General features: G+C 33.5%; 1 pseudogene; it reads left to right on the plus strand.

Annotated features, from left to right (window-relative positions):
• The first annotated feature begins 24901 nt into the window (after positions 1-24901).
• Positions 24902-26675, plus strand: LOC120186923 (annotated as a pseudogene).
• The last annotated feature ends 1269 nt before the right edge of the window (positions 26676-27944 follow it).

Genomic DNA, 27944 nt, shown 5'->3' on the forward strand with positions numbered 1-27944 from the left:
TTACCCAATCAACAAGTTATTTCAATGATAAAATGCTTTCCAAGGTTTCTCATTTAATCTTTTCTAAAAATGAAATTGTTGAATAGTAAGAAAACGATTTCCATAGTTTCTTACTTAGTAAACTATTTCCCACATCTGTAAGCCCTTCAGTGCATGATGTTTTAAAACCTTCGGGTCATCTATAAGCCCTTCAGTGCATGAGTTTTCAAAACCTTCGGGTCATCTGTAAGCCCTTCAGTGCATGATGTTTTCAAAACCTTCGGGTCATATGTAAGCCCTTCAGTGCATGATGTTTTCAAAACCTTCGGGTCATCTGTAAGCCTTTCAGTGCATGATGTTTTCAAAACATTCGGTCATCTGCAAGCCCTTCAGTGTATGATGTTTTCAAAATGCCTTCGGGAGCTTATTGATGTTTGCAAAACCTTCGGGTCATCCATAAGACCTGCAGTACAGGATGTTTTCAAAAAGCCTTCGAGAGCTTTTTGATGTTTTCAAAACCTTGGCTCATCTGTAAGTCCTTCAGTGCATGATGTTTTCAAAACCTTCGGGTCATCTGTAAGCCCTTCAGTGCATGATGTTTTCAAAAAGCCTTCGGGAGCTTTTTGATGTTTTCAAAACCTTCGGGTCATCTGTAAGCCCTTCAGTGCATGATGTTTTCAACATTTCCAGCTTACTCAAAAGAAGCCAAATGAAAAAATTATTTCTTTTTCATCTTTGCTCTATTCTTGTTAACACAAGAATGAGCAAAGAGGGGCATCTGTAAACACTAATTTTCTCATTTCATTTTATTATTATTATTATTATTAAAATTATCATTATTATTATATATTATATATATTATTATTATTATTTAAATAAATATTACAAGGCCCAACTATGGCCCATTTTACAAAACCTAGATGGCCCAAAACGGTCTAGGCCTAAGCCTAACCCTAATGATATAGGGTTTGTATCATCTCATTTACTCCCAGTTGCCATCAATTCACAACCGTTGGATCTGGCCATGATCCAACGGTTCTGATGCTTCCAGAAGTAACCCTAGGGTTATAACCCTAGGGACCACGCGGCGCCGCCTCCACGTCCAGTTGCCTTGCCGATGCTACTGCACCCATGCCTCAAGCCTCGCCGAGCTTTCCAGAAGGCCAGTTGCCTCTCCACACGTCGGGCTCTATGGTGAGTTACCACCATAGCTATGGTGACTCACCTAGGGTCGCTATTTCAGACCAGTCCGAAGCCATCACCGGTGGTGGCTATAAAAGCCACCATCCCCTGGAAAAAAGAGGGGAGGGAGGAAGAACCACAAGAACGAACAGAGAGCAACGAGAGAAAAAAAACACAGCAACCAAAAGCACTATACGAACCAATATACAAAAAAAATAGAGAACCAGCAAAAGAGAAAAGAGAACAAAGCTTACCGAGGAAACTACATAATCATCGAAGCCATCCACGCGTCCTCACACTCCGTCGGAGAGACGAAAAATCGAAGGTAGTAATCGTAGATTTACTACCTCAAAATAGGTTTTAGGACTTTTAGATCTATATTTTGGGGTAGGTTAGAAAAATCCGGCCACCGTGGCGACGATTATCGCCGGAGCACATCGGTTGACGAGTGGCCAGCTCTCTTCCCAGATGAGTGTATTTAGAGAGAAATGAGAGAAACTCTCAATTAGAGAGAGAATGAGAGAAGAAAGAAACGAGAAATTGCCATTATGGCCGGCCATAAAGGGTTTAAATACCCTTCCCAAATGACGTAGTTTTGGGAGGGGTATGTACGTAATTTCACTACTGGTTAAACCCTTTCCGCACTACCCACAATTTTTAATCTCCTATTTTAGTCACTGAAATCTATTATTGAGTTTTTTAATTAGTTTCTTAATTTTAGTTTATTATAATTTAGTCCATAAACATAATTATATATATTAGGTAAAATAACCGAATTAGCCATTATATTTTTGTTAAATAATGTTTTAGTCCTGGACAGCATGTTTTAATTTGTTTTAATTTAATATTCAAATTTTATATAAGTTTATTTTAGTCCCTAAATTAAATAAATGTAAAATAACATGTTTAGTCTCTGTAATTTTAAATAAATATTATGAATTAGGGTATCTAATTTTAATATGTTATAATTTAGTCACTAGTTTTTATATTTTAATTTATTTTTAAATTAAAAATTTTATTGTTTTTAAATATATAAGTTTTAATTTTATTTATTCATTGTTTAGTTATATTTTAATTTTATATGTTTATTTTTAATTAATTATTATTATTATTATTATTATTATTTAGTCATATATATATATATATATATATTAAATAATATTTATTTATTTGTTTTATTTGTTTTTTATTAAAATCCTATTTATAAATTAATTTTATAAATTACTTTTAAATTATTTTAATCATGTTTTAATATTTATTTTTAATATTAAGAAATGGCAGTCTTAAAGCAACTGGATGTCCATTTTTTGATATTCTTAAATAAATAAATATCTTATTTTTATAAATTAAATATATTAATTTAATTTAATTATTTTTAGAGAAATGTTTTATTATTTATTTTTTTTTACTATAAAGAAATGGGTTGTCTTAAAGCACCTAGAAGTCCTTTTCTAATATTTCTAACTAAATAAATATCTTATTTATATATAAATATTTTCTTAAAATATACAAATAAATTTGAGATAATAAAATTATGAATTAAATATTTGAATTCTTAAATTTTCAATAATAGAGACAATTTATAATTAATGAGTACCAATGTTGGGCATTATAGGGGTGCTAATCTTCCCTAAATGTAATCGACCACGAATCCCTTTTTATTATTAAAAAGAATCAATTTTTGGTTCAAACGCAGACCAATTTATCTTTTAACTGATGTTTTCTTAAAAACTCTTTTAAAAGATAATTTTTAGGTATTCGACCTACCTGACCCAAAAGGCCGATGGCGACTCCCAAAATATTTTTAAAACCATTTATTCACATTATTTTTCCTGCCAAGAAAAATTTCGTGACCAGGCGAAAACTGGTTACGACAATTTTCATGTGTGTACTTGTTATATGAAAGGATATATGCTTGTGAATGATATGATAGTAATGATTGTTATGCATTGTTGTGATTTAAAGGTTACATTATATGTTTTTATGCCTGACCAAGTCATAGACTTAGCGTGTGAGTGTTTCACACGTAGGTTTCAAAGAGATAAAGGAGAAAGAGGAGCAAAACATGTCAGTATCTCCTTTAAGAAGTTCAGATCAGAAAATAAATGGTTAATGTAAATTTGTTATTTTGAATATAGTTGGCATGCACTAATAGAATTGAGTTGATTATGCTTTGATATGTTTTGTAAAACCAATTGATTTTTAATTAATGTAAAGTAATCATTTTATTGAATTGTGAATTTTAATATTATCCATTTTATAAAGAAAAAGTTTGAAAAGTCAATGTGACACATTTGACTCGGATCTGGGTCGGATACGGGTTGGGGTGTTACATTTAATGGTATCAAGCTAAGGTTTAGCCAGTTCTAGGCTTAAATTAAAGTCAAATGAGTTTTAGAATGTGTACATGCCAACACAAAGTAAAAAATTTCTAATCTGATAGTGTAAGGAGTGAGTTATCTTGTTGATAGAGTAAAGATTAATATGTTATAATAGAAGTATAATAATTGAAGTTTCGAAGTAAGTAAAAGGTGATAGACCTGATGGTTGTAGTAATTCACCTGCCATGGCCAGGCAGGATGAAGAGAAGACACCTCAGGGAATGCCTTTGTAAAAGTTAAGGATTATTTTTAGAAGATTGAAAATGCAATCGAATAGTGTTAGAGGATCTCCACTGTTTCAAAGTGGAGAAGTTAGATGAAGTAGTTTAGTTGCTATGCGGTCGAGTTAAAGTATAGTGAATAGATGTTATCATGAGAGTAATAGAAGATTCAGTGATGTGGATATTATTTTGGAAGAGTTTAAGAATGAGTACATCGACGATTAGTTTATAAGACATAGGAAGTTGGAATGTTGAGTTTGAACAAAGGGAATTGCATGGTGTATGAGAAAGGATGCGGATTTGATAAATTAAGTAAATTATTGATGGGTAATTTTAACTGAAAATAATGTATATGAATGGTTCGATGAAGGTTTACGTCCTAGATTGAGAGAACCGGTGATGATTAATAAAGTTATATGATATTAAGTGTATTAGAGTTAAAGGATTAGAAGATGATGTTAGGGTAAGCTAATCAAGTATGGTGTGGATTTGGATATGATTATGTATTTGATCAGGGAAATGAGATGTAGTAAAGGATGTAAGGATTTTTTTATAAGAATAAGAATTTATGTAATTCATGTGGATTATAAGAGTTATGAAGATGTGATAAAGATGGGTAATCAGAGATAAGTATAAGTGATATTAAAAGAGTATGAGAGCATGGAGGAAAGATATGGTTCAGTTATGAGGAGATCTTGATTATGAAAGGATAAATGGATAAAGAAATGAAAGGATGGAGTTTAAGGGATCAAATAAGACAATGGTTATATTGAGGTGTAGATTATAAGTTTGTTAAAGAAGTGAGAAAGGTAAGTAAGGTTACCTTAAATTTATGAAAACCTTAGAAGAAGGTCTCAAGAAGTTGAATTCACTGTAACATTTATCTCCATGCATAAACAAATAGTTAGTTGAGTGTGACATGTTTGGTTTAAGGATGTGTTTCTTAGTCATATAAGTGGAGTCAAAGAGATAAGAATTTGTTTATAGGTATGAAGGAGGTTTGAATATAGTTGAAGGAATATATTTCTCTTTGATTAAATGGTTAAAGATAAGAGTGTTATCTTTTAGATGATAAAAGAATATGAGTATTATAATTTGGATGAAGATGGTATAAGAACAAAAGGTTTGGTTATTATGGTAAGGTAATTAGAGATTAATAAAATGAGACAATTTTATTCATGATTTTGAATGGAAAGGATTGAGGTTACATGTTATTGTTTATATGATAAGTGACATTAGATAAATGTATAAAGGAAAAAGGTAGTTGAAGAACTAAAAGAATGAAAAACAAGTTTTCTGACGGTAACAGGAAAGATTAAGTAGAGGAAGCAACATGAGAACATTAGAAGATATATTCTTATCAAGGAAAATAGTGAAAATTCGAGGACAAATTTTCTTTAAAGGAGGGGAGATTTGTAACATCCCAAAATCAGGGCTAGTGACTAAAATGGAAGTTTTGAAACTTTGAGGTATAATTTTGAAAGATTGAAAAGTTTATGGACTAAATTGGGAAATATTTTATGAAGGATTTAATAGTAAAGTTGGAAAGTAGAAAGGGTAAAATGGTCTTTTTAAAGGAAAGATTTTATTTTTCCTTTATATAAGGAGACACGTAGAGATGTGAAGAAAAATAAGAAAACTCTTGAGACTTGGTTGGCTTTCTTCTTCCTCTCTTCCCGTGGCTCAATTGGTAAGGTAAGATGGTCTCAAGTGAATTTTCCTTTCATTTTATAGTTTCGTTTGATTCTTGGAGTGATAAGAAAGTTTAAATAAAGTTTAAAATCAAAGATAAATAAGTTATATAAGATAAGGCAAAGAGATTTTAAGGGAATTATTAAGAAAGAGTTGGTAAACAAGTTTTGAAGTTGAATTTGACATGTCAAGAGTGGAAATAAGAAATTCAAGGTGTTAGAAATGAATTTAGAACCTGTTGAGTTATTAGCTTGATTTTTGAACTCAAGTATAATAGTTATATATGGGATGTTATGATGAGTTAAAGTGAAATAAGTTAATTTGTGTATGTATAGTTAAGTTTAAAGGTATGAAAGAAGAGTAAAATAAGGAATTTAGCTGGGTAATGGTTGATTTTTGGGTTTAAAGAATGAATTTTGGGTTGGTAGTATCGGTACTGGTTGAGTGAGTACCGATACTACAAGGCAAAATTATGAGGGAATTATGCATGGGGTATCGATGTCTGTATGAATAGTATCGATACCATTAGGAAGGGGTATCGATACCATTGTGGAGGGTATTGATACCAGGGAACATCGAAGCTAATTTTGGTATCGATACCGACGTAGGGTATCAGTATGCTAGTATTGAAGTATCGGTACTGTACTGGTAGTACCGATACTACTTAAGTTGAGAAACGAAAATTAGTGTTTTATTTAGTTTGCTTCGATAAGAATCTTTGCAAGTAATTTGAATTACGATATTTATTGGATTGTGTATTCATGTAGATATCGATAGAGAGCAAAGTCCAGACAAGTTGACAAGTAATAGTCATCGAGGAAAAGATAAGAGATTGATATTGACTAGTAAGGTCAAGTGAGTGCATATTAGTTAGTATACGATGTTTAAGGGAAATTAAACTTGCGACGAGTCTATTTCCTATGTTAGAATGCATGAACTCATGAATGTAAGCATATATTTGCTATGAGTCTATGTGTTACAGGTTATTGCATGTGTTATATGATGTGTATGAATGTATGCTAGTGTGATAAGACATATGATCCAATATAAGTTATCTATGTGATTATATAAGTTATATGATATTGACATAAGGAATGATCTGAACATGTGATATATTAACATAAGAGATTAAGTTATATGAGCTATGTGATCATAAGAGAATGACATAAGATATGTGTACATGTGAAATATATGGAAATGATCTACGTGTAAGCGAACTACGTGACTATGTGATCATATGAAAATGTATAATGAGCTATGTGAAAGAACTGTGAGATTATGCGTTTATGTGATATGAATATGTGAATGTGTGATAACATAAAAGATAATGCCCATCTTATGTGTCATGAGATCTAGAGGAATAGTTGGCATGCCTAGAGTCGAGGGTTCCATGTGGTCCTTCGGGACATATATGTAATCCTTTGGAACATATATGCGGTACTTCGGTACACTTATTTGGTCGATTGGAATATGTATATGGTTCTTAAGAGTAGTCATTCGGGACATATGTGCTATATGTGGTCCTTTGGGACATATGTGTTATATATGGTCCTTCGGGACAAATTTCTAAGTGCCCCTAGTGGGAATTTTACGAGGGTGACAGTATTTGTGCACGACCTTTATGTACTAATATATCTTTAATTCTCACATGTGTACTGTAATACCCAAAAATTTAGATAATGACCAAAATTCAATTTTGAAAGTTTGATGGTCAAAGTATAAAACTTGGAAAATTTAGGGAATTAAGTTATAAATTTCCTAAAAAGAATTTTATTACATAAATAGATGGTTTACTCTTGAGAGTGGGGTTTTATAGAAATCACATTTTTTGGATTTGGAATGTTAGTAAAGAAAAATTAGAAAATGTTAAAGCCGGTAAGGAATCGAAAATTCAGATTGAATTGGAATTTTACAAAAATTTGAAGGATGTTATAAAATGGTTGGAAATATTATTTTAATATTTTAGATCAGAGAAATTTGGTTTGGAAATGTGCATTTTTTAGATTTAACCGAAACAGTGGAATTTAGTGACTAAAATGTAATTTTTGAAAAATTCATGGGTAATTTCGTAAATCAAAGTCAAAATAATTCATCTTTGACTTTGAAAGATGATAAGGATGAGTTGTCAAGGTTTTATGGTGAATAAGAAGATTCATTAAGGGTGATTTGGTCTTATCTCAATTAAATGAATATTTTATTCATTTAAAGTGGAATTAAATATAAACTAAGATGAAATGCACCTAACATTTCATCCAAATTGCTCATCTTCTTCTCCAAGCTATGTGGGTTTCTCCAAAGGTGAGAGAAAGCTTCACTTCAATTTTTAAGCAAATTCATTTGGATTTTGGTTATGCCGTAAAATAGAAAATTGTTATACATGAAAACGCTATCATTTGGTACCAATATTGCATGATAATCTTGTTGGTGTTCAAAGATCCCAAATTCTACAGTTTGTGTTCATATAAGTTTTGGCCATGGATTGTTTGAGTGAGAAAAGTTATGGAAAAATTATATATGGGTTGGAAATGATTAAGGAAATATTCTACAAGTCTTAGAAAAATTTGGGACCATTTTGTAATTTTTGAAAAGTTGGGGATCAATTTGGTAACTTTGTAAATTGATGGGTTACTGTGTAAGTGTTATATAATTGATGTACTATGCTGGAAATTTGTTGTTTGGGAATTAAAATGAGTGTTAGAATGTGAATATGACTATATTGGAAGTTTGAAAAGATTGGTGATTTAAGTACAATATTTACACAGTTGGGGTACTTAAATGTAATTGTGCCTTTGTAAAAGCATTTGAACGGTAATAATTTCAATGCTGGAATTTTTGGTATTAAGAATCTAAGTGATAAAATGGTGAAGGACCATTTTATATAACTTGGAAAAGTTGATGACAAGATTAAAAAGAATTAATAAGTGTTTAAATATTTGGTGGAAAATGAGTTTCAAGTATATTATGAAGTTGTTATGGGATATGTTTATGTTAGTACCATACTAACATATGTATCATTATAAATTGTGATTTATACAGATCGTGATTGAATTGTGATCGGAGCAAGTCAAATAGAAAAAGGTTTATTGTGGACAATTAGTGAGGCACATATTTTGAAAGATATAAAGTGTCAAGGTGAGTGCAATACATGCATGACATTATACATGGATATTTTATACATCATCAGGAAGACTTGCGACAAGTCTACCTTGTTTATATTAGCATGATAATATGTCATTTTTATAAATTCGATATGACATTGATATGTCATAGTGTGAAATTTTAATGCATTGATCATGAATAATGGGATATTTTACCATGAATGTTTTCGGGTATGAATTGCCCAATGTTAAATATTGATAGTATACTTTGCCATGGATGGATCAAATAAAATAGACTGTATGCCCAAGTAAGTCATTGAGGGACAGGGTATAGTTGGCATGCCATGGAGTCCAGCACCAAACTGCATATTCAGGAATACACTAAAGGATACCTAGTGTATATGGTGGGCACGACCTTATGTGTCATATTAGGGACTATACTTAAGGATACCTAGTACAGATGGTGGACACGACCTTATGTGTCATACTCAGGTTAGCACTACGGTGTAGGTATTTGACTCGCGTACCAGGGTCCTCAGGGTTTTATACTGGGCTATTGCCTATGGTTTATAATGAAAATAAGCGTACGAGCTTATGGAATAAATGGCAAGTATATTGGTAAGAAATTTTATATTCAGTTATATTATTTTGATCATGGTAAAATATTGGATATGCTATTAACATGATTTTATGGCATTTGATTTTGACATTGAAATTCATGCATGAATTGTATTACACTGTTTATTGTTTTAATTGCCTCACTAAGTATATACTTAGCGTGTGATGATTTTCACGCGTAGGTAAAAAGCCAGTAGTGGAATAAAGATTTCAAAGTGACATCAAGCATCTGGGAGTATATTTCAATATCAGTAAGACATCCTATGATGTAATATTGACTTTGTTAGTGGCATGTACTTATTAATGTTTTATTTGTTTTGTTGAACAAATTTAGAAACAAAGTGGAAATTTTATAGTGATGAAAGGTTAAGTTTTTATGAGTTATATATATATATATATTGCTGAAATTACTGTAGCAATGAATAGTGATGAACAGTACTGACGTTAAAAATTTCCAGAATGCTACAGTGTACCGATACCCTCATTGTTCAGTGTTCACTATTCACGGCACTATTCATAAATAAAAAATCTTTTGAATTAAATTTGTTATAACGAAACATAATTCATATGATATGATATTTTTATAATATCAGTTACCATTTTAAGAAAATGAATTTTAAATCACTTTTGAAATGATAAAATGGTTCTAGAAATTCGGGTGACACTATAATCTATGTAGGTATAATTGTACGGGTTATGGGTGTTACATGTATATGGGATAATAAAGAGATAATATAAATAACTTGATATGATATGATTGTGTTCCTTTGTGAAATGGTGTATGTGTTATATGGCGTGTATAAAAGATAAGTTCAGGATCATATGATAAAAGGAATGAGGATAATAATATATGTTCATGTGTGTACTTTTTATATGAAATGATATATACTTGTAAATGATATGATTATGTGATTGTTCATGCATTGTTGATATTTAGAGGTTACATTATATGTTTTTATGCCTCACTAAGTCATAGACTTAGCGTGTGAGTGTTTCACACGTAGGTTTCGAAGAGATAAAGGAGCAAGAGGAGCAAAACAGCTTAGCGTCTCCTTTACGAAGTTTAGATCAGAAAAGAAATGGTTAATGTAAATTTGTTATTTTGAATATAGTTGGCATTACTAATAGAATTAAGTTGAATATGCTCTGATATGTTTTGTAAAACCAACTGATTTTAAATTAATGTAAAGTAATCATTTTATTGAATTGTGAATTTTAATATTATCCATTTTGAAAAGAAAACGTTTTAAAAGTCAATGTGACACCTTTGACTCGATATGGGTTGAGGGTGTTACAGTTAAGTTGGGGGAAAATGGATTTTGGTTAGGGGAGGGGTTTGGTTCACGACATGGTGGGGTTGCCGATTTGGGTTTTATCCCAACAAAATTATAATATATATATATATATATATAATAGAACAAAATAGAAGCCTAGCCTAGTGGCTAAGACATGGGAATCCATGACCCTTGGGTCATGAGTTTAAGGCCCCTTAACCATCGTTTTTTATTTTTGGTGTTAGAAGAGTTATGGGAAAAATTATAGGGTTAGTCCCTAAACTTTCTAGATTTTTGAAAATAACCCAAAATTTTCAGAAACTCACAATTTAGTCTATAAAATCACTTAATTAATAAATAAATTTTAGATTGTAAAATTGAGGGTATGATAATTCTCCTACCCTTAAAAGAATTTCTTCCTCAAAATTCACTCGAGTCACAGAAATGTAGAAGTGAAGCTTTCAACAATTCTTTAATATTTACATGTAGCTTTTACAGAAGTACGGGTTCTCTACTAATCTTTAACCAGCTCAATATACATTCTCGTCAGAACTCTCCCTCATCATAATAAAAGAATCTTAACAAAATCATCCTTGTGGAAACAATTAGACCTTGGCTACGAGGTTAGGTTCATAGAGCGGTAACATATTCCAATTTCATTTATAGAGTCAGGTCAGAAATTCTCGGATAAGTAACTCTCACATTACTCATGAGGCACTTTACAAATTTGGACAAACGTTAATGATATTCATTTTTATGCATAGGTTGAGCACTAACAGATATAAAACTTAAGTTAGATTATTATAGAGAGGAATTCAACCTTGGAATTTTGGCTTAGAGAAGTACAGTTATAGTTTAGGGGCATGTAATGACCAGACATTCTATTACAGTCGATCGGTCAGTCTACCCAGAAGACTCGACTCAACCTAGGCTCTGATACCACTAAATGTAACACTCTCAGACCGATGCGGGTGAACCGATCCATTGATGTGTAATATTAGGCCCACCAGAGTGACACATAGTAAAAATTCATGAAAAAATAAAACTTTTTGTTAATACATTTAAAACTGTAAAATAATTTATAGATAAAATACAAGTTCAGAAAATAATTTATATATTAAAAATAAAATTCAACAATATCCAATAATAAAACAAGTTTCAGGCTCAAATATAAAAATAGAATACAACATTCATGCCCCCTAATTAAATGCACCGAACTCCGTAAGTAACCATAGCGAACTCCTCTACTAATGTCGATAAAAGTACATGACCAAACTTTTTAACCTGAAAAGGTAATTAATAGAGTGAGCTTTGGAAAGCTCAGTAATACAAAACTACCAGATAAATGCAATAGGTCATTGTGTATATGGTAAAGCATAACTTTCCTTAGTGTGGCAGACATCATCAGATTCTAGCGGTAAATTCAGATTCCATTAGCTAAGTCTTCATTTACAAACATGAATTTACAGTCTGAAGGAAGTGTTTAGAGAGACAGATCCAGAAGATTGGATTAAGGAATCTAGCGTGTTCCAACAAAATAGAGAAATATATACAGATCCTTTAAAAAATTAGTAGTTTAAAACATATTTTAAAACCACAGTAATACCCTCCAACCGATCACCGATATGCAGTTCGTCAGAACTACATCCATAAGGACTTACCCTATGCCCATTGGGCGTAGGTGCCAACATAAGGGAGCCCCTTGGGTCTATAAGGTCTTACTCTAGCCGAAGCGTAGGTGCCCACCAGAGGGGTGTGCCCCCAGGCCTATAAGGACTTACCCAATGCACACAACAAAAAAGCCACTGTAAGTGAGTACCTTAGGGTCCATAAGGTCTTACACTAGGCTCATTAGGCCCAGGAGCCCACATTAGGTTTGTCTTAGGTCCATAAAAATTTACCAACTTAATCGATGTTGAACATGCTTAAGAATTACCAGTTTTATCGGAGATGAACCTAGATACTCCATAATCCAACCCAAACAATATCCTAATAATCAGTTCATATAATAATCAATAGATTCTATGATCCATAAATCAGAAACAACTATATTTTCCAGTGAAAATAGGTAATCAGAGAAACATATCATGTAGCCATAGTTTATAAACAGTAAATCAATAAATCAGTAAATCTGTAATTTTGTAAAATCTCATTTTAAAAATGGTAAAACAATTATATGGCACATAAGTAACACACTATAGATCCAATTATTTTTTGGGGGTGCTTAGTATTTATCAGGTAAGAGCCAAAAAAATCTGTAAACTAATTGAATCACAGAAATGAATCCTTATAAAAAGGGGTTTGATAGCTAGCATATTCATTATTCATTTAGGAAGTGATTTATCAAGATCACAGTATTGAGATATAGCAATGTATTCAGGAATTGTTGCTTCAAAATTATTTAGGATTCAAACATTCCTCAAGTGCTTACATCAATTAGGCTTATAAGGGCATTTTATTCATTTGATTTCAGAAATTTGATAAATCAGTTTAATAAGGCTATGCAACGATTTATAGAATTCCAGATTTCAAGCATCTTAATAGGTTTCCAATTCTAATCGCACTGTACAAATCCCAACAAATGTAATACTTATCAAGTATGTATGTAGAGAAAACTTACGAATGTTTATTTCTTAAAACTGACTCCACTGTAGAATCGAATTGATTACCTTCATAACAATCTTTGGACTGATTTTGAGGATATGAATATGTGTTTAAGCGGTATTTAATTACTTCCTGTATACAACATTATTAGGGATGATCGACCTACTTAGGTATTACTCTATAAACTTCAAGGGTGTTACCATATTTAAAGCTTTATCGGTATCTTCGTAAGTTATCTAAGGCATTTGCTCAATCCAAGTCATGAGGGTATTTAGATCATTTTGGTATTCGAGGTTGATTTATTCATTTCGAAGCTTGAGGATATTTAGTCATTCTAGGGCTTAGAGGTATTTGGGTCATTTTACACTTCAGTGGTATTTAGGTCATTTTACGATTCAAGGGTATTACAGTCCTTTTCTTCATTCTAGTATTTCCATTTAATTCAATTTTTCCAAAAATGCAAACATAAATAGTACTTTCAATGCTTTAGCTATTAGGCGTTTACGAATAAATCAATAATTCTAGGTCTTGTACCTTCTCGGATGTTAAGATTGATTATTAGTGACTTTTCGAACAGATCAGGAGTTTAACAAGTGCATCAGTAGTTTATCGGATTAAATAAAAACTCTCAGGGTACTTTCACAATCAAGGTCAGTCTAGACCATTTTTACCTCATAGGGGTAAATTTGTAATTTATTAACCAGGTGATTTTTGTATTAAAACTTTTAACGAGAATAATTCGAATTTAAAGATTCTGAGGTTAATTTATTTATCAGTTAATCACTGAACCTGAAAACTTTGGGTCATAGTTTCAAAACTCCCATAAAGTTTCGAAACTAGGCAAAACATATGTTTAAAAGTATCAATACTTATATAAAGTATCGAAACTTTTGCAATTGTATCTATACGCTTGGGTTAGTATCGATACTTCCAGTCTGTTTTAACAAAAATGTCAATTTTTTAGGGAATTAGACTCGATGTACCCCAACAGCTCTTTTTATCATCAAATAAGACTACAAGTGAGAATATTAATGATATTAATTACACTTAGAAATAAGATTTATTAAGATGACATAAAAATAACCTTGGAAGATGCTCGGGAAACGACCAGGACACCCGAGTTCCTTTAAAAAATGCTAGCATTATAAAAGTATAGATTCAATTTGGATATATCCTTAGGTAGGGTTGAGGTCCTTCTGACTAACTATGTTTGTCAAGGCCTTAACACTCTTTAGAATAAATGGTGGGTTAGTCAGGGGTACGATTTTCAATGTAGAGAATTCTGGAGGCCACATCCAGGGTAGAATAGAAGGGTGTGAGAGCTCTGAGATGCAAACCCTCAGTCGCACCATGATGTCTAGCATAATAGAGAGTGGGTCTTCAATAATACTCACTAAAGTAGTTTAAAAGCATACTAGCTTGGGCGCAAGGTCTAGCACTCAAAGAGTGGACTAGTAGAATAGAACAAATAGCAGTAGACTTGATAGCTTGAGCATGTCATGAACACTTTTTGTATGTCTTAGTTGTTAGTTTGGCACTAGGTTAGTTAGCTCGGTGTTTGGAATTTTTTTCCTGACGCAGGTTAGTCAAGGAACAATCCGATGACTTTTTGGCAGTAGTGATCCAGACTCAACTAGTGCAGAGTACGTCTCGAGTTCATCTTTAGAGGGATGCATATTTGTAAACCTCAATTTGTATATTTTTGTATGAGTCGTAACTCATTTTAAACTATGGTCTGTATGATTTAAACATATTTTGGGAGCTCCTAATATAAACTAATTTATTTAAATTGTAGTTGATTATTTTAGCATAAGTGGTTACAAATGGTCATTTTAAAAGAAAAAAATTGGTTAGCCAATCTGGTGGTTTTGTGTGGCATTCTGATCAGCCAACTATGTGTTGTATTGGTTTAGGTGTTACCTTTAGTGGTATCAAAGCATCCGGTTTAGATGTTCTTAGGACTTGTAGGTCATAGTCAATAAGAGTTTATGAGTATACATGCCTTTAAAGATGTAAAGAGTGTTTTTGATTTTGAAATAGTGATAGTAACTCCTCTTATTGTTTAAATTTTCAGAGTTAGATATGGATGAGAGCCTAGGTGATAGTTGGGAGGGTAGAGATGAGAGTAGAGCTTCCCTCACGGGAGATATCAGTGATGATTTTGTACTCAAGATAAATTTTGAGCATGTATGCATGAGTTGAGGAGGCATCTTTATTTAGAGAGATTATATCTACCCAGAGGCGCATAGCCAGAGCCTTACCCAGGACACAAGTAGTCCTACCGAATCTGCCAGCCCCTCTAGCCCCACTTGTTGTAGCTTCACAAGAGTCCCCTATTAAGAGGCTCCGGATGTATCAGACCATATATGTTTTCGTGTAAGGATGACGACCCAATAACTGATCAGTGGTTGAGGGAGACTCAAATGACCCTTCGTCGGCTACACCTCACTTCTGAGGGTATGTTAGAGTGTGTCACCTCCTTGCTGAATGGTGATGCAATTGACTAGTGGGGTACAGTTGAGATGTCTTTGGAGCCAGAGTGGCCTACATGGGATCGATTCTTGATGGAATTTTTCTAGAAGTATATAGGTAAGGCTCATATGGATGATCTGAAGGATTAGTTTATACAGTTAAAGCATGAGGGTATTATGTATTTGAGTATGAGGTGGAGTTCCTTCAACTCAGTCTATACGTACCAGAGTTAGTATCGTCAGAGAATTTCCTCTACATGAGGTTCATAGAAGGCCTCCTCCATGATATCCTTACCCATATATATGCCAATCCCCCCAGATTTGTTGTTGAGTTGCTCTGTCAAGCCAAGGCCTTAGAGAGGGTTCTTCAGAGAGGAGCTATAGTTGTGACTGCCACACTCTGTCAGGTCAAGAGAGCTGCAAGTCATATGGGTCATCGCGACCATTGAAGAGAGTGCGTGACTCTCAGGATTCTTGGAGAGCTTCACAGGGCCAGTCTAGTAGACCCATTCATCAAGCGAGTAGAGGAGGTGGTAGGTCTGATCAGCACAGGAGGTCGTTGTTCACTACCTGAGTAGCGAGCTCTAGAGGTTCGTTGAGGGCACGATCTTAGCTTGTCTATTCAGTTTGAGACTGAAAGCATGTAAGAGTGTGTCGTTAGGGGTCCATAGGTTGTTATAGATATGGTTCTTTGGACCATTTTATCATTGAGAGCCTAGAGGCTTGAGAGGCGACACCAACTTTGATGTAGAGGCCAACTCCTACATTTCAGAGGGGGTAGAGGATCTCATAGGGGTGGTAGCTCATCATCTAGTCAGGATGGTAGAGGTACGGGTCGATCAAGGGCCAGTGCAGAGCCCTAAGTTGCTGCTCACCAGTATGCAGTCTGAGCCCAAGAGGATTACGATGCAGCCGATGTTATTTCAGGTACTTTTATAATGCTCTATCTTCCAATGATTAAAGGTAAATTATTTAAAATAAAGGGTAAACTATAACAATGATCACTGAACTATTGCCCATTTCTATTTTAACCACCATTTTTTAGATTTTGCCAATAAGTTCACTCAACTATTTGGATGAATTGTTGGATGCATGTGTATTAGTATGCACCCATAACATTAAACTAACGTGTTTTTAAAATTTTTGGTTTCAATTAGACACTTGAATTTGATTTTAATGTTCAATGTGATACTTAATTTTCATTTTTAATCTCTAATTAGATACTTGAATTTAACTTTTAATTCAAAACATAGTTTTTGTTCCAAATTGATAGCTTATATTACGTTGGGGTTTCTAATTTTTGTTTTGTTATAAATATAGAATATGTCACAACTTTTAAAATTAAAATAAATTAAAATAAAAAGTTGAATTTTGGTTCATTATATATGGGACCATTTGATTTGAGGGTTAATATTATTTTTAATTTATTAAAATTAGGACCAAATTGATAGAATGTATAAGTAACATTGACCAAATGTGTAATTATATCAAATATTGTAACTGCCACATCTGCTTCCCCATTAAATATTATTGGCAAGTGGCTTAATTAAATGCATTTAAATAGTTGAGTAACCTGATTGATAAAATTTCAAAAATAGTGGTTAAAATGACAAGGATAATAGTTAAGTGATCACTATTAGAATTTATCCTTTATTTTAAATAATTTACCTTTAATTTTTTAACTACACATTTAGCCCTTTAGAATTTTAAATTTTATAAATGAAATTTATGGTGCTCATCGCCGCTCGTCGAGCGTTGTAGAACTTTATATATATATATGATTCTTCTATGCTCGACGAGCATCAATAAGAACCACTAACGACGAGTGACATTAATTTAATTTATGAAAATTTAAATTCTAAAGAACTCAAGGTATAATTATAAATTAGTTAATAATTTAAAAAATAAAAATATTTAAAATAAAAGGTAAACTATACTAGTGACCACCTAACTATTATCCCTTTCATTTTGACCAATATTTTTGAAATTTTATCAGTCAGGTCATTCAACTATTTAAATGCATTTAATTAAGCCACTTGTCTTTAACATTTAACAGAGAAGTTGATGTGACAGTTAAAATATTTGGTATAATTGCACATTTGATCACTGTTACTTATATATTCTATCAATTTGGTTCTAATTTTATTGAATTAAATAAACTTAACCCTAAAATCAAATAGTATCATGTATAACGAACCAAAATTAAACTATTTATTTTAATTTTAAAACTTACGACATATTCATTATTTATAACAATACAATTTCTAGAAAATTGAATAAGTACAACAATAATTTATGATATTATATTTAAAAAACTAAATTTATCGCCCTTTTGATATAGGTCAATCTCTTAGTCGAAAATTTTCCATGCTAAGTCCACCAAGAATATTATCAGTATAAACTTTTATTAAAGATGGATATAAAATTTTTAAAACCCTCAGACCGATTCAGGTGATCCAATCTAATATGAGGTGTCACATTAGGGCCACCAGAGCTACCCACAGTAAAAATCCAGGAAAAATTAAAATTTTTGTTAATCCATTTAAAACTGTAAAATAATTTATAGATAAAATACAAGTTTAGAAAATCATTTAAATATTAAAAATAAAATTCAACAATATCCAGTAATAAAACAAGCTTCAGGCTTGAATATAAAAATAGAATACAACCTTTACGCACCCTAATTATATGCACCATACTCCGCAAGCAACGCCGGTGGAACTTTACTACTAATGTTGGCAAAAGCACAAGATCAAACTCTATAACTTGAAATGGTAGTTAAAATAGTGAGCTTTGGAAAGCCCAGTAATACAGAACTACCAGATGAATGCAATAAGTAATCAGTATATGGTAAAGCATAACTTTGTTTAGCGGGATAGACATCATCAAATTCTAGCGGTGAATTCATATTCCATTAGCTAAGTCTTCAGTTACAAACAGGAATTTACGGTCTAAAAGAAGTAATCAGAGAGACATATTTAGAATATTTGATCTTGGCTATGAGGTTAGGTTCATAGAAAGGTAACATATTCCAATTTCATTTTTGAAGTCGGGTCAGAATTTCTTGGATAAGTAACTCTCACATTACTCGTGAGGCACTTCCCAAAATTTGGATAAACGTTAATGGTATTCCTTTTGATGCATAGGTCGAGCACTAACAAATAGAAAACTTCGGTTAGATTATTACATAGAGGAACTCAACCTGGGAATTCTAGCTTAGAGAAGTACGATTATAGTTTAGGGGCGAGTACTGACCAAACATCCTATGACATTCGATCGGTCGGTCTACCCAGAAGAGTCGACTCAACCTAGGCTTTGATACCACTAAATGTAACACACTCAGACCGATGCGGGTGACCCGATCTGATCTGAGGTGTAACATTATGGCCATAGGAACGACCCACTATAAAAATCCACGAAAAATTAAAATTTTTGTTAATCCATCTAAAACTGTAAAATAATTTATAGATAAAATACAAGTTCATAAAATTATTTATATATTAAAAATAAAATTTAACAATATCCAGTAATAAATTAAGTTTCAGGCTTTAATATAAAAACAAATACAACCTTCATGCCCCCTAATTACATACACCGTACTCTGCAAGCAACACCGATGAACCTTCTCTACTAATGTCGATAAAATCACAACATCAGACTCTTTAAACTGAAATGGTAATTAACAGTGTGGGCTTTGGAAAGCTCAGTAATACAAAAATACCAGATCCAAGCCATAACTTTCCTTAGCGTGACAGACATCGTTAGATTCTAGCGATAAATTTAGATTCCATTAGCTAAGTCTTCAGTTACGAAAATGAATTTACAGTCTGAATAAAGTATTTAGATAGACAGATCCAGAAGATTGGATTAGGGAGTCTAGCGTGTTCTAACAAAATAGAGAAATGTGTACAAATCCTTTAAAAACATTAGTAGTTTAAAACATATTTAAAACCACAATAACACCCTCGAACCGAACACTGATATGCAGTTCCCAAAACTACATCCATAAGGACTTACCTTAGGCCCATTAGGCGTAGGTGCCAACATAAGGAATAACCTTGGGTCTATAAGGTCTTACCCTAGTCGATGCGTAGTTGACCACCTAAGGAGTGTGCCCTCAGGCCCATAAGGACATACCTAATGTATACAACAGAGGAGCCACCCTAAGGGAGTACCTTATGGTCTATAAGGTCTTACCACTAGGATCATTGGGCCTATAAGCCCACCCAAGGTTTGCCTTAGGTCTATAAGCAATTACCACCTTGATCAATGTTGAACCTGCATGTGGAATTACCATCTTAGTTGAAGCTGAAATTACATACTCCATAATCCTACCTCAACAGTATCCCAATAATCAGTTCATATAATGAACAAAAGATTCCATGATCCATAAATCAGGAACGATTATATTTTCCAGTGAAAACATGTAACTAGAGAACACATATCATGTAGCATAGTTCATAAACAGTAAATCAATGCATCAGTAAATTTGTAATTTCAGAAAATCACATTTTAAAATAGGTAATACAATTATATGACACGTAAGAAACACACTATAGGATCAAATTATTTTCCGGGAGTTTCATAGTATTTTCAGGTATATAGCCTTGAAATTTTGCAAACTGGTTGAATCTAAAAAAATGAATCCTCATAAAAAGGAGTTTGATAGCTGGCAGATTCATCAGTCATTTAGGAAGTGATTTATCAAGATCATAGTATTCAGATATATCAATAAGGTATTCAGGAATTGTTGTATCAAATTATTTAGGATTCAACATTCTTCAAGTGCTTTCATCAATTAGGCTTATAAGGTCACTTTAGTCATTTGATTCCTGAGAAATTTGATAAATCAGTTTAATAAGGCTATGCAACGATATATAGAATTCCAGATTTTGAGCATCTTAACATGTTTCCAATTCTAATCGCACTATACAAATCCCAGCAAATTCAATACTTATCAAGTATGTAGGTAGAGAAAACTTCATGAATGTTTATTTCTTAAAATTGACTCCACTATAGATTTGATCACCTTTAGAACCATCTTTGGACTGATCATGAGGATAAGAACTAGTGTTTAAGAGGTATTTAATTAATTCTCGTATTATAATAGTATTAGGAATGATCGACCTTCTTAGGTCGTACAATATAAACTTTAAGGGCATTACCACATTTAAAGCTTCACCGGTATCTTCAGAAGTTATCCAATGTATTTGCTCAATCCAAGTCATGAGGGTATTTAGGTAATTTTGGTATTCGAGGTTGATTTATTCATTTCAGAGCTTGAGGGTATTTAATCATTCTTGGGCTTAGAGGTATTTGGGTTATTTTACACTTTAGTGGTATTTTGGTCATTTTATGGTTCAAGGGTATTTCAGGACATAAATAGTATTTCTGATGTTTAGCCTTTAGGTATTTGCTGATAAATCAATAATTCCAGGATACTTTTCGAACAGATCATGAATTTAACAGATGCATCAGTAGTTTATCAGATTAAATAAAATTCTCAGGGTACTTTCACTATCAGGGTCAGTCCAGACCATTTTTACCTCATAGGGGAAATTTTGTAATTTCTTAACTAGGTGATTTCGGTATTAAAACTTTTAACGAGAATAATAAGAATTTAAATACTTTGAGGTTAATTATTTTATCGGTTAATCACTGAACCTAAAAACTTTGGATCATAGTTTCAAAACTCCTATAAAGTTTCAAAACTAGGCAAAACATAATGTTTAAAAGTATTGATAATTATATAAAGTATCGAAACTTTTGTAGTAGTATCAATACTCTTGGGTTAGTATCGATACTTTCAGTATTTTTGAGAAAAATGTTAAAGTTTTAGGGAATTAGACTCGATGTATCCCAACACTTCTTTTTATCATCAAATAAGACTACAAGTGAGAGTATTAATGATATTAATTACACTTAAAAAAAATTTATTAGGATGACATAAAAATAGCCTTGAATGATGCTCGGGAAATAACCAGGACACCTAAGTTCCTTTAGAAAACGCTAGCATTATCGAAAGTATAGATTAAGTCGAGATATATCCTTAGGTCGGGTCGAGGCCCTTCTAACTAATTATGTTGGCCAAGGCCTTAAACACTTTAGAAGAAAGGGTGGGTTAGTCAGGGGTATGGTTTTCGATTTAGAGAATTATGGGGGCCATAAGGCTGTGTGAGCTCCGAGATGCAGAACCCTCGGCCACACCATGATATCTACCATAGCGTAGAGAGTGGGTATTCAATAATAATCACTAAAGCACTATTAAAACAGAATAGCTTGGGCACAAGGTCTAACACGCAAAGAGTGGGCTAGTAGAACATCTAGTAGTAGACTTGATAGCTTGAGCATGTCATGAACACTTTTTATATGGATCAGTTATTAGTGTGGCACTAGGCTAGTTAGCTCAGCGTTGGGAATTTTTTCCTTACGTAGGTTACTCGAGGAGCAGTCCGAGGACTTTTTGGCAGCAGTGATCAAGACCCAGCTAGTGGAGAGTACGTCTAGAGTTCATCTTTAGAGGGCATGCTTATTTGTAAACCTCGATTTGTATATTTTATATGAGTCATAACTCATTTTAAACTATGGTTTGTATGTTGTAAACATTATTTTGGGAGCTCCTACTATAAACTATTTTATTTAAATTGTAGTTGATTATTTAAGCACGAGTGGTTACAAATGGTCATTTTAAAAGAAAAAAATAATTGTTAGCCATTCTGGTGGTTTCGTGTGGCATTCTGATCGGTAGACTATGTGTCGTACTGATTTAGGGTGTTACCTTTAGTGGTATCAAAGCATCTGGTTTAGACGTTCCTAGGACCTGCAGGTTAGAGTTAGTAAGAGTTATGAGTATGCATGCCTTTAGAGATGTAAATAGTACTTCTACTTTTGAAATAGTGATAGTAACTCCTCTTATTGTTTAAATTTTCAGAGTTAGATATGGATGAGAGCCCATGTGATAGTCAGAAGGGTAGATACGAGAGTAGAGCTTCCCTCATGGGTGATATCGGTGATAATTTCGTACTCGAGATAGATTTTAAGGAGTCTGGGGATGTAGGAGTTGAGAAGGCATATTTCTTTAGAGATATAACTGCTAACCTGAGTCCCATAGCTTGAGCCTTACCCAGGAAACCAGTAGTCCCACCTACTTTGCCAGCCCCACCAACCCCACCTACTGTATCTTAACAAGATTCCCTTGTTGAGAGGCTCCGGAGGTATCGGACCATAGAGTTTTTTGGGTGAGGAGATGACAACCCAATAGCGGCTGATCAGTGGTTGAGGGAGACTCAAAGGACCTTTGTCAGTTACACCTCACTCCCGAGGGTATACTAGAGTGTGTCACCTCCTTACTAAAGGGTGATGCAATTGACTAGTGAGGTACAGTCAATATGTGTTTGGAGCCAGAGCAGCCTAAATGGGATGATTCTTAAAGGAGTTTCTCCATAAGTATAAGGTAAGGCTCACATGGATGATCTGAGGGATCAATTTTTAAAGTTCAAGTAGGGAGACTATTTTGTATTTGAGTATGAGGTGGAGTTCCTTCGACTCAGTCAGTATGTACTAGAGTTAGTATCGTCGAGTATTTTATTTGTAGGAGGTTCAGGGAAGGCCTCTTCATGATATCCTCACTCATCTATCTACCAATACCCCTAGATTTGTTATCGAGTTGGTTCGCCAGGCCAAGGACTTAGAGAGGGTGCTAGGAAGATGAGCTATAGTTATGAGTGCCACACCCAGTCAGATCAAGGGAGCTGCAAAATCATATGGGCCATCTCTCCCAGTGAAGAGAGTGCAAGACTCTTAGGGTTCTTGGAGAACTTCACAGGGCTAGTTTAGTAGACCTACTCATCAAGCAAGTAGAGGAGGTGGTAGGTATGATCAGCGCAAGAGGTCTTTGGTCACTACCACAGTAGCGAGCTTTGGAGGTTCGTCGAGGGCAATATCTTAGCTTATCTATTCAGTTTGTGGCCAGAAGCATGCAAGGGAATGCCATTAAGGCTCTAAAGATTGTTATAGATGTAGTTCTTTGGACTATTTTATCATAGAGTGCCAGAGGCTCGAGAGGTGGCACCAGCTTTGACACAAGGTGAGCTTCTACAGTTAAGAGGGGTATAGGATCTCAGAGGGGTGGTATCTCATCATATGGTCAGGCTGGTAGAGGTATGGGTTGATCAGGGCCTAGTGTAGAGCCCAGAGTTGTTGCTCGCTAGTATGCATTCTGAGCCCAGTAGGATTGTGACGCATTCGATGTTATTTCAGGTACTTTTATAATGTTTTCTCTTCCAGTTACTGTGTTAATCGATCCGGGATCCAACCATTCCTATATATGTTATGATCTAGTTAAAGAGCAGAGTATTATAATCAAGAAACATCAGATAGGGCTAAGAGTATCTAGCCCTTTTGGATTAGATTTCCTAGTGGAAAGGTCCATCGTAGATGCCCTGTTGAAATTCAAGGTGAAACCTTCCCCGTTGACCTCATGTAGCTATTTTTTAGAGAGTTTTATCTAATTTTAGACATGGAATAGTTGTCAGAACATGATACGAGATTGAAGTGCAAGCTTCGACGGCTTAAACCCATGAAAGAGGATGAGATACAAATTGTTATGTTTGGCGAAAAACCCAAGTACACAAGAATTTTGTCGGCTCTTAAAACTCAAAGGATGTTGGATCAGGGTTGTGAAACCTTCTTAGCTCATGTGATCGATACTAAATTAGTAGTCCCACAGATTTAGGACATTTAAACAGTCAAAGACTTTTCAGACGTGTTTTCAGAAGAGTTACCAGGGTTACCATCGGATCGAGAATTAGAGTTTGGAATTATGGTAATGTCAGGATCCACTCCAATGTCCATTGCTTCCTATCACATGGCAGCGATAGAACTAAAAAAGTTGAAGTTCAAATCCACAAGTTGTTGGAGAAGGGTTTCCTCTGGCCAAGTATCTCACCGTGGGGAGCACTGTTTCTCTTCGTTAAGAAGAAAGATGGGTCGATACGATTGTGCATCGATTATCGATAGTTGAACAAGTTGACCATAAAAAATCGTTATCCCTTACCCATAATTGATTACCTCCTTGAGTAGCTCAAGACAATACAAGAAAATATACCTTTAATGACACGAACGATGACACGCGCTAATTTATGACTTGCAAAAAATGTTTGTCATAAAAAAAATGTCATGTTTCTTAAAATCTGAATGATTTATGACTTACAATAACGTGTGTCATATTTAATAGTCATAATACAAAAAAAATTCAAAAACATGGAGTACACTTTTATTTGTGTGTCATCTGTAAAAGTCGTCTTTTAATTTCGCCATTATTTTCATCATGTACGCATGTTTTCCCGCTTTAAATGCTTTCAAAAACTTTGGAAACACTTTTTTGGGTTACGCTTTCTTTCCTTCTTTTCCCACTATGCCGATGGACCCTCGAGGCTGTGAACCTCTTCCCGACACCGAAACAAACCATTTTAGATCCTGCGACTATCCTGAAGACGACAAGTCTACTCCTCACACCGGCGATGGTGTCAGTCCTGGGTGTCGAGGAAAATCCTGAAATTATCAATTACCCATTGCTTAATTACACGTGAAGAACATAAATTGAATCGTTATTTGTATACACATATATATGTTCCTTTAGATTTACTCTGTTTCCTGAGAGAATTATAGAAAAAGTAATGAGAAAATTTGAGCCTTTTTCTTTTACCTTTTAGTTAATGACTTTGAAATTATTCACAAATTTAAGTGAAATGGTAATACCCATTTTTTATTTTTCATTTTTTGTTATAAGTTTGGAATTTATGTCATTTTAAAATAAAAGGGAAAGAGGAAGAATTAAGGTTCTTCTTTTCTCTTTTTCTTTAGATTTATGTAGGATTATATTGATATGTTTAGAGGTATTTGTTTCTTTGAAAGGCCCCTTTTATCATAATACTTTGGAAGTGATTTGTGAATATATTCGATATTTGGAAATTTGCAGCAAAATATTTGTAGGAGGTTTAGCGTGAGAGACAAATTCGGGTTAGTTCTTTAGCTTGTTTGTTGGAGATTTTTATTAATCTCCTTGAATATGATTATAGCGTGAATTGCTTTCCCTGTAGTCTGTTCCGATTTGGTTATTTTATGTATCTTCTGCAATACAATTTCTTGAGCATTTTGGTAAATATGGTGAAATTACGGATTCTGTGATAATAAAGGATCGGAAAACAGGACAACCTCGTGGATTCGGGTTTGTGACTTATGTAGAACCTTCTGTGGTTGATAAAGTCATTGAGGACACTCATGTTATTAATGGGAATCAAGTAAGACTCCGCTTTAGTCTCAATGTTTTGTTTATTGTTATGTTTCCTTACCATAGTCTGGTGTATGTTGCTTCGCTTTTGACTTGAATTACTGCTTTTTGGCTCCATTTTTGTCCTTTTAGGTAGACATTAAGAGAACAATACCAAAAGAAGCTTCTGGAAGTAAAGATTTCAAGACTAGGAAGATTTTTGTAGGTGGAATTCCTTCAACTATATCCGAAGGTGATACCAGTATCTTCCTTTCTTTAATTATATAATATTGAAGCTTCTGCCATTTATCCGGAATGCCTTGATTCATAGTAGATATTTCTCGTAAATGTTAATTTTTTTGTGTAAATTGAAAGATGAGTTCAAAGACTACTTTACACAATATGGAGAAGTCAGATTGAAATCATGCGGGATCATGCCACCAATCGTTCCCGTGGTTTTGGGTTCATCACTTTTGAAATGGAACAAGCAGTTGATGATCTCTTGGAGAAGGGAAACAAGATTGACTTTGTCGGAGCTCAAGTATGAAGATTGCCCGTTGAATTGATGTTTCATGAAATACCTTATCGTCTTTATGGGTTATCATCTTTTTTCACTTTTAGATGTTACCAAATGATGGCATTTCCATGAACGCGTACCATTTTGCTTTGACAAGATTTACTTTCAGACCTTATTTATATTAGTTGTAGTTTTTTACCCTAGCAGAAAATGAGTAAGGTGAATTTAGAGAATCCATTTTGTTATGTTAAATTTTAGAAACAATAAAATGAGTCTCATGATTCTCCCTTTGCTGGTAGGTAGAGATAAAAAGGGAAATCAAGTTTTACATTAGGCAGTCTCAGTTCATGAATGAAATCAAAATTTAAGAGCCATATGTTGTCAAATTTCAGAGCTGAAACATATATATAGTGAAATAATCAGGATGTAAAGAGACACCTATGCTAAATAGGTTTAAGAGGTTAGTGTGTATTAAAAGGAAAGAATTAAAAGTCTTCACCCATAAGTGTTAAAATAGTGATTGTTATGATTGCTTTTGCAAAAATGGTGTACACATAATCATTCCTCAACGCAAGTTAGTTGTTTAATCACATCAAGTTATCAAGCAACATAATTTAGAAGATAAATCAAGTGTCGACTATTATGTACTTGTATCGGTTTTCTTCTCAAAACTTGAAATGTTTTTCCCTCATTGACAAAAACCTAAGAAACTTTTTAGCTAGGATATTTTCAAGTTCATCAGCTGTTTTACCTATACATGAAGAAGAAAGTACATATATTATAACAAAATGGGAGGGAAAATACAAAACTTGTCCTGATATTAGTTATGATAAACTTCTTATCTTGAATCCAACAAAGTATAATAGAAGAGAAGACATCATCCTATGAAGAGCAGTTCAGATTTTAAAACAACAGATTCCCTTTTAACATTAGATGATTAGGAGAAGAAAATATGATATATTTTCTCCTGAATAATTCATCTCAGGCTGGAAGAAAACTTCCCTTTGAAAAATTAAAAACTAGATTTCAAAAGTTGAACCAAGTTCAACTGAAAACAAGGGCAATAAATTATTCCAATTTTTTTTTGGGGGGCGGAGTGGTCAAGTTGCCTTCTCTGCATAATGAAGTTTCTTAATTAAGAAGGATCCTAATTTGTTGAATTACTTCCATTTGTCTTGCTCCGTTTTTTCATATCTTAATGCCTTGTCCTGAAACTGGTTCTGACAACACTAATTTGTTTTTCTTATACTTTTAATGAAAATTAAATTTAAAATGCATTTAAGATGTTGAGTTGCCTAAAGGTTTATGCTATAGGCTGCAAATTGCTTATACGATATGGAGCTTATTATGTACTGGCTATGCAAAATTTTGACATCTTTGTTTTAGTTTGCTTCCCTTTTGTTGATATTGTTTTTGCATATTCTAAGCATCCTCATTTTTTTGTTGTCAATACAGGTTTGGAAACACTGCCTATTTGCACATATCTGTGGCTTTTATACAGATGTACAAAGATCTAAGTATGTGGAAACAAAGTGCATTATTTGATTACATCCAACGAAATCACTCTATGTGAACTAGGACTATATTGTTGAATTCATAGGCTTTGGTTTCAATTCTTCTTTGTGCAGCATAGATAG

Source organism: Hibiscus syriacus, unplaced genomic scaffold (assembly GCF_006381635.1).
Source record: "Hibiscus syriacus cultivar Baekdansim isolate YM2019G1 unplaced genomic scaffold, ASM638163v2 tig00004035_pilon, whole genome shotgun sequence".
NCBI classification, from domain to species: Eukaryota; Viridiplantae; Streptophyta; class Magnoliopsida; order Malvales; family Malvaceae; genus Hibiscus; species Hibiscus syriacus.